The following is a 14897-nucleotide window of genomic DNA, read 5'->3' on the forward strand; positions in this document are numbered from 1 at the left end:
CTGAACACCTGTCCCTCTACCCCAACCACATTAATCACCCCCTCTTCTGTGGTCCACCCCCTCCCTCCCTCCCTGTGCACAAACATCTGTTATAATCCTCCCATGCTATATAGTGGTTCCTCATGTACCTGCCTGTCTCCCTCTACCAGCCTTTGAACTCTGTGAAGACAGGGTCCACGCAGAGCCCAGGCAGTGGAACAGAACGGTTAGGAACTCGGAAACCAGACCTTCTGGCTGGGCATCACCTTGGAGGAGTCACTGGCTTCTCTGTGTGTCTTCGTTTCCTCAATTAACAAAAGGAGGGCTAATCACAGAACCCCCCTGGAAGGGTTGTTGCTGGTGGGTGTGAATAAGATAATCCACATAAAGTGCTTGGAAGAGGACCTGGCATATAGGAACACTCAGTAAACGTTTCCTGCTCTTACACATTATTCTCTTTGGTGTCCCTGAAGCCTAGTGCAGTGACTAGAACATTTGTTCTTGTACGTTTATTGAACAGCTAGTGTGCAGGCTCTGTGCCAGCTGCCTGAGACACAAAGTGAAAACAAACATGACCTCTGCTTTCAAAGAATTTAATTTTAGTCAGGGAGAGAGACAAGCAATTAGCAAGCATGGTCTGACATGATAACGTCCCAGGTGCAAGGTACTTCAAGAACACAAAAAAGAGGCATCCACATCAGCCTGGGGAGGCGAGCGTGATCTGGATCGTGCAGAGTGGGTAGGAGTGAGCGCCACACGGAAAAGGAGAAGATTATTTTAGGGAGAGGGAACAGCAGATGCAAAGGTACACAGTGTAGAAGTGTTGCGTGTTTAGGGAATTACGTGGCATGTGCTGTGGCTGAAGCAAACGGTGCTTGGTGGATCTGGGGGAGACTAGAGAGATAGTCTGGCAGGGCTGGCAAATAGATTTCAACTCTGGTCTGTTGGTGGTGGTTCCCTAGAACTTCGTATGGAGAAGGATTCTGAAACCACATCCAGTCTCTGTGGGAAAAAGTGATGTGATCCATTAGCTCTGTATGTTTTGGGAGCAGAGGAGGGGAGTAGGGGCCTGCATGCCACATACCTGCCGCTGTTGATAGAGTATGTGAGGCCTCATATGCTGTATGGAGGAGGTTGAATTTTATCCTGAGAACCAGAGGGAATAAGGGAAAGATTTTAAGTAAGGGAGTGACATGATCGGGTTACATAATAGGTGTTCCATAAATGCTTGTCGAATTGAACTGACTACGAGCCCCACTTCACCTATGAATGATTTAGTGCATTAAATGCATTCGAGTGATCTGAACCCAGTGAATAAAACGTGTCTAACCGAGCCCATCGTGCTCGGAGGCACTGTGCTAAGTGCTGAAAGAATTAGAGCAGCATCCAGAGGTGCTTAACATGCTCCCATGGTGTGGTTTACACAGGAAAGCAGTCGGGTTCACACCGTAGTTTCAAACGGAGGATTAAAGTGGTATTAATAATTTATGCAGCTATAATATTTCATGCTATGAGCTGGACTTATCCCAAAAGAAAGACTTCCAGGGGACTTTGTGAACCTTTAACCATCTTGCTGGTTACAAATCATACAGTGCAGAAATGATTGGAAGAAACCGATCAGAATGTTTTAAAATATAAATATATTAATATGTTTTTATACATTATTTCCTAATAGGAATTTCATTTGTAACTAGTTGAAAAGGGCTCTGAAATTCAGACTGTTAGAAAAAGTAAATTCCCTGACCTATTATTCTTATTAAGAAAATAAATTAAAATCCTATAAAGTTAGCAATTTTTAGTGCAATTGTTGTCTTTTAACTGTGACTGGTTAAAAAAAAATCTTACAAGAAGCCATACTTCTAAAAGAATCCATGAAGGGAGGTTACCATCAACAAATTTAGTATAGTAGCCAAGGGCATACATTTCTATTTAGTTTTCCTTGATTCCCAAGGGATTTAAAGTAGCATAGGATAATGCAACCAACATAGCAAGGAATTAATTTAAAATAATCATGCACTATAGGGCAAAGGAAATTGGAATGGAAGAAAATCCAGTGGAGTCTACGTGTGGGATTAGAGCATAGCACATAAGAAAGTGTATATATCTCAAGACACTCAAGAGAAACACTCTAAGTCTTATTTTATATACAAAAAAGAAAATGGAAGTAAGTGGCATTTCTGATTTAATGATAATACGTGAAAAGACAAAAAGCAGATTTTTTCAGATACTGCCTAGAAATGATCAAAAAAAATCAATGACAATATGGAGATTAAGAGAAAACTTTGCACCACGTTGACTAACCGTGTCACTCTTCCCTACGTGTCTATTTGTTTTGTCTTTGTAGCTTTCTGGTGTTTCCTCGCTTTGACTTCCCATCTTTATGAAGGCTGACAATGGTCGAAGATCAGTGTGGAAGGGTTTTGTTTTTGTGTAAATATTCTCCTTTGCAGTCACCCTTGAAGGGTTGAGGGTGACAGGAAAGGAGTTGGACTGCAAACCACTTGAACAGCGTGATGCCCGATTCTTGGAATCTACTATGGTTCCTAATACTTAAGTGATACTCAATAACTGTGAGTTGAAAGGAATATTGAAGCTTCATAGAATTTATTAATCCTTCAAAAATGCATAATCACTAAGAATTCATGCCTATGTGGTATCTTTATCATAGCTTCCAAAACTCAGTTCTTAGTTCATATGGTCAGGTGACCTGGACATTTTGTTCTAAAAGCATTTAGGCTACAATGCAGCCTTAGGAAGAAGGTACACTAGGAAGACAAGGAATGGAAGTAAAAAAAAAAAATCAAAGAAAGGGCACACAGCAATTCTTCCTTGCTGCTCCATTATTTGTTGCTTCCTTAATTCATGCCTTTGTGAAAACAGGAAGACCTCTGAGCTTCAGACAACACTCTTCCACTCCCACCCAGATGCCCCTTATCCTCAGAAAGGTTTTTTTGGGTTTTTTTTGTTTAGTTTCCTTTCCACTGAGACTCTAGAGCACTCGAGAGTTTGGGGAAGGAAAAAGGAGATCACATTTTTTTTTTTGTATCTACTTCATGCCAGGTGCTCCATGAAGCAAGTTAGCAGTGATTATACTATTTAATTCTCAGAGGAGTTCTGATAGGCAGGTGTAATGGGATGGAGTCAGATTCACCCACATGTCCACCCAACTTCTTTCCCCTTTGCTGTGTAGGAGAGGTACCTCTCCCACTCTCAAAACTTTCTCAGAGTCTTTTTTATTTTAACTGTTGATCAAGACCTCGATGCCCCATGACCACAAGGACACAGTATTCTTCCTCTGGAATAGGCCTTAATATTGTTTATATTTCTAGTACACTTGGCATGAACTGTTATCATGTTATAACATATTATCAACAGATTAATCCAGTTGGCCAGGAACTTCACAATGAGCTATTGTTTGAGGAGAGAAAAGGAGGCCATGGCAAGTATATAGAAAAAGTACTTCCTGAACCATCACGGTCATGGTAGATCTCCAGTTCCATGAGTTGACCATTAAAGTGTGCTCATCAAATTACCAATATGATATGATGATGATGATGAAAATCATGGTGATCTTAGTAACACTCTTACTTACTGAGCATTGAACACGTGTCAGAAATTGTTTTAAACACTCCTATTGTGTCATTAAACCTTGATGATAACTCCACGAAGGAGATGTTATTGTCCCCACTTTACAGAGGAGACAACTGAAGCTCAGAGTTGTGGCTGGCTGAGTTCTCATGGTCCGAAATGGCAGATCTGGGTTAGAACCCAGATTTGATGTTCATACCTCTAATCTCAGTCACGGTGCCAAACAGCCTCCAACAATAACAACTGGCACTAGATTGCTATCTTTCAGTTTTAGTTTTGCTTTCATGTCTCTACTAGAATCACATTCGTTAGGTTTTCTTCCTGGCATGTATGTGTGTGATACGTGGTTGTAGTTAATTCTACCGTAAAGGATAACTCTACCACCGGTTCCATAGCTTCAAGAGTCTTTTCGGCCAGGATATGCTGGTTTTGTCAAGTAACTTAATTTTACTATGACTTATACTGCTTCTTTTCTGTAATAGTAACAGTCTTCAGAACATGCTGTCATATTATTTTGCTTTCATATCTATGTGTCCATATACAGGCAGACCTCATTTTATTGTGCTTCACTTTGTGGTACTGAGTTTTTTTTTTTTTTTTACAAATGGAAGACTTGTGGCAACCCTGCACTGAGCAAGTCTATTGGCGCCGTTTTTTCCAACAGTATTTGCTCACTTCTTGTCGCTGGGTCACATTTTGGTAATTCTTGCAATATTTCAAACTTTTTCATTATTATTCTATTTATGATGGTGATCTATGATCAGTTATCTCTGATGTCCCTACTACAACTCACTGAAGGCTCAGATCTGGTTAGCATTTTTTAGCAATAAAGTATTTTTAAATTAAGGTATGCACATTTTTAAAGCCATAAGGTTATTGCACACATAGATTACAGCATGCTGTAAGCATAACTCTTACAGGCACTGGAAAACTAAAAAATGTATGTGTCCCATTTTATAATGATATTCTCTTTGTTACAGTGGTTTGGAAACAAACCTGCAATATCTCTGAGGTATCCCTGGATATAATATGAAAAACCTGTGCGTATAATCTCAGTGGCATTGTTTTACCTTTAAGGTGAAATGGTGTCCCCTCTCACAACCCAGCTCTGCCGGTTTTCACTCCTCTAATATGTACTGGCTACCCACTGTAAGTCAGTCACTCTGCTGGACATGCAGGACATGGCGACGAAAGGACACGTACTCGATAAGTCCATAATGACTCATTCTAGTTCATGTTTAAAACAGATAAGGTTGATCTTAAGTCAGTGGAATACTCCACATTTAATTAGGGAACTATACCCCAGTAATCTCACTCGCCATCCTCCCTAGAAACTCTTTTATGATATGGCAACAATGTATAAGGTACCTATCTTTAGCGTGCAGAGTAAGAGATGCTCAGTAGCCTATGGATGGATTCTAGTTAGTTCCTGCTCAAGACGTTCCCCAAATTCCTGGAACACCAGATATTGAATGAGTCCCAGAAACTAAGAGACTTTTGGAAGATTCTGTTATTTCAACTCTGCTATCCAAAGCCTTGAAAAACATGCCCAATAGTCAAATCCTGGCTTCTTCAGTCACTCTCTGTATCGTGCTGCTATGTTACATAACCCTTCCTGAGCCTCAATGTCCTTCTTTTTTTTTTTTTTTTTGGTTTGCTTATGAACTCATTCATCCAGAAAACAGTTTTCAAAAATACTCACTTGAGCTAGATACTAGATAAACTGTTCAACAAGATAGATGCTGTTCCCGCCCTCATGAACCTTGCAGCCTGGTGAGAGGAAAAGGCAGTATATGAACTGGGTGCTGTGATAGGAAATAAAGAGGAGAAACATGCTTCAGAGTGGGTGGGCAGAGATGGCCTCACTGCAGAGGTGACTCTTAGGCTGACATCTAAAGGATGCAAAGGGCATGCTTTGTAAATGGCAAGTGGCAAAAGTATTTTGGGTAGAGGAAGCGATTTGTGCAAAGGTTCTGAGTTGGTAAAGAGTTCTCAGCTTTGGGCTGAGAAACTCAAAGTAGTCTAGTAGGTTGAAAAATACAAAGGAGGGCATTATCCTAAAAAGTGGATATTGTTTACCCCCAAGCCCAGTCATTCTCCTCGTAGGTATATATCCTAGAGAAATTCTTGCATGTCTCTACTAGGATACGAGTATGAGAATAGTCCTATTAGCACTAACCTTTGTTCGTGATAGCACAAAACTAAAACAGTCCAAACACTGACAGAAGGAAAGAGAAGTTAGTCTTGGTACAGTCCCACGACAGAATGTTATGCAGTGGTGAAAAAGGGTGAATGGTAGCCACTCAAAACTATAAAGATTAATCTTATAAACATTACTCTGAGTGGAGAAAACAAATCATTTAAAAAACAGCTTACAGTACTATTTACTATGTATTTAAAATAAACTTAGAATACCCAAAGTTAAAAAAAATTATGTATACATATTATATTGTAAAAGTATTTTTAAAAAGCAAGGGAATTGAAATTTTATTTCTAGCCGAGATATTGGCATGGAGAGCAAATTTATCCTTCTGCCCTAAACAACTAGGAAACTAGAAAATTATATAAAACAATGGTTTTCAGTAATTGTACAACAGCAAAGCAGGGCTGCAATGCATGAGTGAAGGAAAACAAACAAGGCGAGCTCTGTAGTCGCACCAGTTTACCCCCTGGAAGGAGTTGCCAGGTGGTGGCACAGAAAAGGGGAACCAAACAGATGCCAGTGGTCTTGCTGAGTGAAGGAAACAGAGACTGGAGTTAGGGGAGAACAAGGCCGCCACAGTTTGCTGGGCAGGGTACTGCAGAGGAGGGAGCTGTGCAGAAAGAGAGTTCCAGAGAGCTGCAAGGATCACTGGCTGGGTGCTTATCTACCCTTGAGTCAGACAGACTTAGCCTAGTTCAGGGAATGACCTATCGGAAAGGAACAGGCAGAACAATTCCTGGACCTCAAGTGGCTCTGGGAAAAGTTCTTGTTCCCACAAATCAGCATGGAAAGATCTCATAATATATGGGACATTCAGTAGGAAACTTAAAGGTCAAGCACATCATAATGGGCCCAAAACCATCTTAAAGGCAGCTGTGGACCCAAAATAAAAAGCTTAAAAGCAAGTTTGAAAGGATCTAAGTGTGATCCAATAACTTAACTGGGTGTCAGGAAAAAATATAACAGTAACTAGGAACACAAGGAAATCGAGCAACCAGCAACATAAAGCCACGCTGTCTAGTATCTGATAAAAAAACAAAAAACAAAAACAAACAAAAAACCCACAACAAGCCATGCAAGAAAGCAGGAAAATAATGCCCCAGAACCCAGGCAGAAAGCCAATCATAGAAACAGACACAAAAAGGATACTGAAAATTGAACTAATTAACATGTAAGGACATTAAAACGGCTCTTATAAATATGCTCCGTATGTTCAGAAGGTAGTAGAAGAGCCACATAGCCACAATGAAGAGAGAATCTGAAGATATGAAGAAAACCCCAAGTGAAATTTCTAGAGATGATATCCAAAGTGACAAAATACATTGGCTAGCATTTGTGTCATTGAATGTAAAGGCATCTCTGCTAGAAAACATACATTGCATCTTGCTTTTTAAAATCCAGTCTGACAATCTGACAATCTGTCTTTTGATTGGCACGTTTAGTCCATTCATATTAAATGTAATTAGCAATACAATTGGATGAGGTGGGCCATTTTGCTGGTTTTTTTCTAGCCCTCTCATCTTTTTCTTTGTTGTTACTCCTCTTTTCCTCTTTTACTACTTTTTGTGCTTAAAAATTATTTTCTGTATTCCATTTCACCCCTCTGTTAATTTGATAGCTGTATTTCTTTGCTTTATTTTTTAGTCATTCTTCTAAAGATACACTGTGCATCTTTAACTTATCCTAATCTATCTCAAGTAAACACTGATGTGCTACTGATAAGATGCAGGAACTCACCACCAGTCTAGTAGCATCCCCTTCTTTTTGTGCTATTGTTGTCATATATATATATCACATCTATGTATGTTGTAAGCCCCACAATAAAGTCATATGCTGTTGCCAAGGGGGAGAAGGGTGGGAAGGGACAGACTGGGAGTTCAAAATTGGAAGATACTGACAGGCATATGTAGAGCAGATAAACAAGATTATACTGTATAGCACAGGGAAATATATACAAGATCATGTGGTAGCTCACAGTGAAAAAAAAAGTGACAATGAGTATATGTATGTTCATGTATGACTGAAAAATTGTGCTCTACACTGGAATTTGACACAGCATTGTAAAATGACTATAACTCAATTTAAAAAGTTAAAAAAATAGTCATATGCCCTTTAAAGAAATTAAGAGAATAAAACAGATAATACGTAAGTATAATCGTTCATATGTATGCACATATTTACCAATTCCTGTGTGTTTCATTCCTTCCTGTGGCTCTGAGTTACTGTCTGGTGTCATTTCCCTTTAGCCTGATGGACTTCCTTCAGCATGTCTTACAGCAACAAATTTTGTCAGATTATTTATTTGGAATTGTCTTTGTTTTGTCTTCATTTCTGAAAAAGACTCTGGATATAGAATTCTTTGCTGAGAGATTTTTTTGTTTTCGCATCTGCGAAATCATCATTCCAATGTTTTCCAACTTCTATTGTTTCTGACAAGAAGTCGACCAATAATTGCATTGTTTTCACACTTTATTTATTCATGTATGTTGTCTGCCCCTTTCTCTTTCCTCTCCTTCTGGAATTTCAACTACATGTAAGATAGACTGCTTCGTATGACCCATATAAGTCTCTGAGATTTGGTCTTTTTGTTTTTTCCAATCTTTTTTCTCTCTATTCTTCAGATTTATAATTTCTATTTGAACAGCTCACTGACTTTTTTCTGTCCGCTCAAATTTTCTGTTGAGCTCCTCTAATTAACTTTTCCTGTTAGTATGATACATCTCAGTGCTTCTCTCCAATTTCAGAATTCTCTAGAATTTTCATTTGGATCTTTTTTTTTATAGTGTCTGTTTCTCTTGAGTTTCCCTATTTGTTCACCCATTTTTAGCATATTTTCTCTTAACTATTTGAATATATATATTTTTAGATTTCCCTAGACATATTTATAATAGTTGCTTTGACATTTGTGTGTGTGTGCTAAATCCAACACCCAGGGTCATTTGAAATTAGTTTTTATTGACTGGTTTTCATTTCCTAGGTATAGGTCATAATTTTCTGTTTCTTTGTGTATCTAATTTTTTTTTCTCACTAAAAAGCAAACATTGTAGATAATACGTTTAGTGGTTTTGGATTTTGTTTTATTCTTGATATGATTGTTTTTTGTTTCAGTAGGTAACTAACTTGTCTGTAGTCAAAATCTGCAAAGTCCACTTCCCCCGAATGTGCGCTCACTGATGGCTCTGGTCAGTTTTGTTGTTTTGTTTTATCTCCTGGAGGAGTGGTGCTTGGCTCCCTAAGGTCTCTCCTACACCGACATAGCTTATTGGTATGCCAGTGTATCGGGCAGAGTTATGCTTAGATACCTCAAGCCGGCAAGGCCTTTACTCTCTGCTGTCTGAGTTGTGTGTAGGCTGAAGAGCACATTAAAAGGTGCAGTAAATTAACAAGTTTTCCCAGATTGTCCATTTTTACTAGGTTCTTTAGGGTGCACGGGTGCACACATAGCTTGGCAATCATTCGGATCTATGTGATTTTATTATGTTGGCTCTTCTATAGCTCTCTCGCTTCTAAAATTCCCCTATTCTAGCTCTTCTGCCATCCTCCTTAAACCAAGACTACGATTTTATCCAGCAGATAAAGTTGTAGGGTTTTGCTACTCTACATGGGGTGGTGTATGGGAATGCCTCCTGCCCTTAGACCAGCACGAAGGCCACAACCTTGCTCCTCTTACTAAATGTGGTGAAGTTGTCATTAGCAAAACTTCTTACATGGTTGCCTGACTTTGGTAATTTTCCAGTGCTGTAAAGTGATTGTTAATAATTTTGCCGTTTTATGCCTGTTTGCAACAGAGAGGAACTTCTCTACCTCTCTTCATGCCACAATTTATACAAAGTAGTGCCTCCAAACAGGCTTTTTTAAAACATAGAAATTGACACATTGATTCTAAGATTCATATGGAAATGCAAAGGACCTAAAATAGTTAAATAATTTTGAAAAAGTACAAGAAACTTAACTCTATATGACTCTAAGACTTCTTACTATACAACTCATGTGGTATCACCATAGGAAGAGAAATATAAGTCAGTGGAAAAATAGACCCAGTCATATATGGTCAGTTGATTTTTGACAAACGTGCTGAGATATTTCACTATAGAAAGGATGGTCTTTTCAACAAATGGTGCTACAACAATTGGTTGTTACCTTACACCACACATGAAAATTAACTTAAAATGTGTCATAGACCTAAATGTAAGAGCAAAAACTATTAAACTTAGGAGAAAATCTTTGTGATTCTGGAGAAGGCAAAGACTTATAGATGGGACATAAAAAAGTATAAGCCATAAAAGAAAAAATTGGTAAGTTGGATTTCATCAAAATTAAGAACATTTGCTCTTTGAAAGACATTAAGAAAATGCAAAGGCAAGCCACTAACTTGGAGAAAAATTTTCAAAGCAAATAGCTGATAAAAGACTTGTATCCAGAACATATAAAGAATTCTTACAACTTAATACCTATAATAAAGAGAAAAATACTTAATTAAAAAAGTGGACAAACAGTATAAATAGATACTTCACCTAAGAATGTCACCTATGGGTGACAAACACATAAAAAAGTTGCACAACATCATTAGTCAGTGGAGAAACACAAATCAAAACAACAAGATGTCACCAAATACCCACTGGAATGGCTAAAATTAAAAAGACAGCCCATACCAAGTGTTAATGAAGTTACGGAGCAACTAAACTCTCATATATTGCTGGTGGATATGAAAGAAATGGTGCAACTTCTTTGGAAACAGCTGGGCTGTTTCTTATAAAGTTAAACATATACCTTGCATAGACTCCACAAATTCCATCTCTGGATATGTACCCAAAAGAACTGAAAATATATGTTCACGCAAAGACCTGTACCTGAATGTTCAAAGCAACATTAATCATAATAGCAAAACCTGGAAACAACCCAACTGTCCCTCAACTGGTGAGTGGATAGCACAGTGAGGTATATGCATACAACAGAAATACGATTCAGCATAAGGAGTAAATAATTGATACATACAACAGCATGGATACATCTCAAAAGTATTATGCTAACTGCCAGAAGTTAAACACAAAAGATTACATATTGTAGGATTCCATTTATATAAAATTCTAGGAAAGGCAAGACTATATATTACAGAAATCAGTGGTTGTCAGAGGTTGAGAGTAAGGAGTGGAGATTGACTGCAAAGGGGAAAGAGAGAACTTTTGGGGGTTGAAAAAATATGCTGGACTGTGATTATGGTGGTGGTTACACAATGGTATATATTAAGCAATATGCATTATACTCTTTAATTAGGTGAATTTCACGGCACGTAAGTTATTTGATAGTCCATCAGATAAAAAAAACGCAAGGGAATGAAAAAAAAGATTCAGATAGTGGTTACCTTTGGAAAGGATGCAGGGAGATGGAATATGAGAGGTATGTGTAAGAGCATTGAATGTTGATGGGTTTTTTAAAATAGTTTTTCTGTATATTAAGTTTTTGTATGTGTGTGGGTAATCAGATTGATTGATTGATTGGAGGTACTGGGGATTGAACCTAGAACCTCATGCATGCTAAGTAATCACTCTACCACTGAGCTATACCCTCCCCCTATATATTAAATTAAAATTAAAAAGAATAGAGAGGAAATGAGTCAATAGGGGAGAAGAAATGTGGACACATGCAGACAACTTCAGAGAATTAAAGCGGTGGCTACAGAAGAATGTGATGTCGAAGCTTTTTTTTCGTTTGTTTATTTAAACATACAGGAAACACTAGAGCATGTTTTTACACCAGTGAGAACAACTCTCTAGAAAGGGAGAAAATAATGATGGAAGAAGAAGGGAACAAAGAAGGAGCAGAGTCCTTGGGAGGGCAAGAGGGGATGGCCTCTGGAGCCAAGTGGAAGGATTGGCCTTTGGTCATGGGATGGTCTCTGCCCCCATGGCAACGACAGAGGAGAAGATGGATACAGATTCAGTTATGCGTAGGAAATTAGTGGTGGGAAGATGAAGCAATTTCCTTCTGAAAATGCCTGTTTTCTCAATGAAGTATGGTTAGGGCCATCAGCAGAAGTGGGGAGGAGTGGGAAATGTGTGGCGCGTGTCTGAAATGGCTACGTGGAGAGTGCAGCCAGGACCCCGTCAGGGAGTACCTGCTCAGTGCCTGGCATACACGCCCGTTCCTTCTACATCCTGTACCTACTTCGGCTAAACTCCGTGCCTCTGTTGGCTGAGGGTTATATACTCCCTTGGCTGTGGTCTGGAGGGGAGAAGCACTCAGTAATGAGTAAGAGTCAGCAGAGGAGGCAGCTGTCTTCCTGGCAGTCTCCTCGTCTTGGATCTGCAGTCAAAAACATTGCTAGAGATCTGTTTACAGCATTTTGCAATCCGTGGAGGGTGAGGGAGGCCTCTCCTGAATGCTTTGCTTGCTAATCTAATGTTTCCAGCTAGGCCACTGCTCAACAGAACGTTTTCTCAGGTAGTTCTTGTTTTGGGCATTTGTATATGTTTTTGTTCTTTTTTTTTTTAATTGAAGTACTGCTATATATAAAATAGATAAACAGTAAGATCCTACTGGATAGGATAGGAAACAATATTCAATACCTTGTAATGGCCTATAATGAAAAAGAATATAGAAAGGAGCATATATATGTGTATAACTGAATCACTATGGTGTACATCAGAAATTGACACAACGTTGCACACGGTGTTTCTGATCTGTACTGAATCAATCAGTTAATTTCTCCTTCTGTTACGCTCCCACTCTCCATGCTATCCTATAACATAGATTATACATATATCTGTGCATATATTATATGACGTACTCTAATAGTATTTCCTATTTAGGATATAACTTGCACTTTGTGTTTCTGCCTGTCTGACATCGTACGCATTCAGTAAATGTGCAATGAACTAATCGATCAATCAACATGTATCTATTGACTATTTATTGCAGTGCTTAGGAGACAGGCTTTAGCAAAAAGTGCAGACACCTCCCTTGTGTCACCTACAGTCTCGTTGGTAAAACACACATATGAAGGCGATGGTGTAGTAAAACACCAAGGTACAGAATTCGGAGTTGAATTTGAAGTTTATAGAAACTAACTAAATTTATGACTTGGGGAAAGTTGCTTTACTTTCTGGGTCTCGGTTTCGTTGTTTATAAGAAATGGGGACTTGGATTGCTGTGAGAAATAAATATGATAATACAGGTAAACTGACCGGCATAGTACCTGAACACAGTCAGAGCTCAATAAAAGCAACTCTGCTGCTTGAAAATATCTTGTTAGTGAAGCACCACGTCCAAGGGGCAGATAGCGGTTTCTCGGCTGTAACATGGAGACTATAGCGCACCGCCTTCTCTGGTCATTATGGGAACTGTGCTGTCACAACACTAAACCGATTATCTGCATTGTTGTGTTTGGTCTCCATAACAACCCTGTGAGGTGGGAGGGTGCATATGATCACTTTCCAGATGAGGAAACTAAAATATAGAGAGAGGAATTAATTTTCCCAAGGCCACAGAAAGAATACGTGGTAGAATCAAGGGGTACGAAATCAGGCAGTCTCTTAACTAGAGGTTAATAACCTTAATGGCATTAGTAGAACCAGCAGTAGGAGCAAGAATACAGAGAGATCACTTTGATGGGAGTGGGCATAAAAGACTTCTTGGCTGTGGGATCGGAGACTGGCTTTTAAATATGGCAAGATTTCTGTAGGCAGACAGGGACAAAGTCTTCCTAAAGCAGAAGGTGATTGCCAGCAAAAGCTCAGAGTCTGGGCATGTGCAGGCTTGCTCATGAAACTAGGCCGTTTTGATCCCTGCAAAAGATCTGCCTTACAGGGAAGTAGTGTAAACTGAGGCCAGAAAAGATGGTTAGGGCCCGATATAGGGAGAACTAAATACTGGGAATCAGACATTTGCTGGTATCTTTCTGTGAGCAAGGGGAGTCATTCTCTGGTGTGCCAGCCTGGAACTTGGGACACAGGCTAGGGGAGAAATAAGGATTTGGGGTTTGTGTGCCCAAAGGTAGTAAAAACATAGCTGACGTTCTCACAGAGCTTTAGCATTTGCCCAGTGTTGTCAGACCCAAGGTTTTTGCTGATACTCATAATAGCCTTGTCCTTGGGGTGGGCAGGTAACTCCTGTTAAGTGAGTTACCACATGTGAAATGCCTACTGTAAAGTGGGTACTTAATTAAGGTCACTTCCTTTTTTATAGCCAAGACAATGAGGGTCAAAGATGTTAAGCAACTTGCCCAAGTTCACAGAGCTAGTAAGTGTCGGAGCCAGGACCCTTCTCCCAGCTTACTCAGTTCTCCACACTTCACGAGGTCAGCCCAGTTATTAGTTCTGTATAATTCATTCAACAAAAAGCTGAGTGCCTATTGCATGTCTCATAAGGTATCAAGCTACAGGGGTACAAAGATAAATATGTGTAATGCTCACAAACCACTGGGGAAAATAGACTTAAAAATATTTCTAGAACAATTTGACAAGTGCTGAGATCATAGTGGGTGCGCACATGTTACAGGAGGGGATGCAGAGGGGGAGAATGGCTTCACAGAATAGGCAAAGTTTGCACTGAGCCACGTATCCAAAGCACGCCCTCGCAGCTGGTCTTGAGTCTCACACTTAACCCTCCGGGAGGTCAAGTGTTAGTGGGCACGCTGGAACCAGGGAGCCTCTAAGAAGGGAAATCATGCAAGCGAGTGTCAGAGCGAGTAGAGGATGTGGCAGCCAGGGGAATGCACCCACGGCTCTCCCTCCGAGAACAGGATGTGAGGAGTACAGGAGCTGACAGCCCCTAGCTGCTGCATCTTCAGGGTGCAGGCAGCATTCCTGCGGAGGTGACAGTCCCCCGACTGCTTCCGGCCGCTGTCAAGAGCATGGCAAAGGCACTAGAGCGAGGCCATTCCCGCCCAAAACCAGTACTCTGCTCTGGAGCTCACCATTCCGACCAGAGCTTTCTCAGGGCTACACAGCAGGCACTGGGCTCTTCCTGCCCGGTCCTCCTTCCTTCCCCTCTGCTTTCACAGGTGTTGGGCTCCACAGTGGTACCAGGCTCTCCCCACCTGCTCCTGCTCCCTCCCCTTGAACTGACACATGGAGTTAGGGAGAGACACCAAGGGCAAAGTGCTAGGGCAATGCCTTCCTCTTGTAAG

The sequence above is a fragment of the Vicugna pacos genome, chromosome 13 (genome assembly GCF_048564905.1).
Source record: "Vicugna pacos chromosome 13, VicPac4, whole genome shotgun sequence".
NCBI classification, from domain to species: domain Eukaryota; kingdom Metazoa; phylum Chordata; class Mammalia; order Artiodactyla; family Camelidae; genus Vicugna; species Vicugna pacos.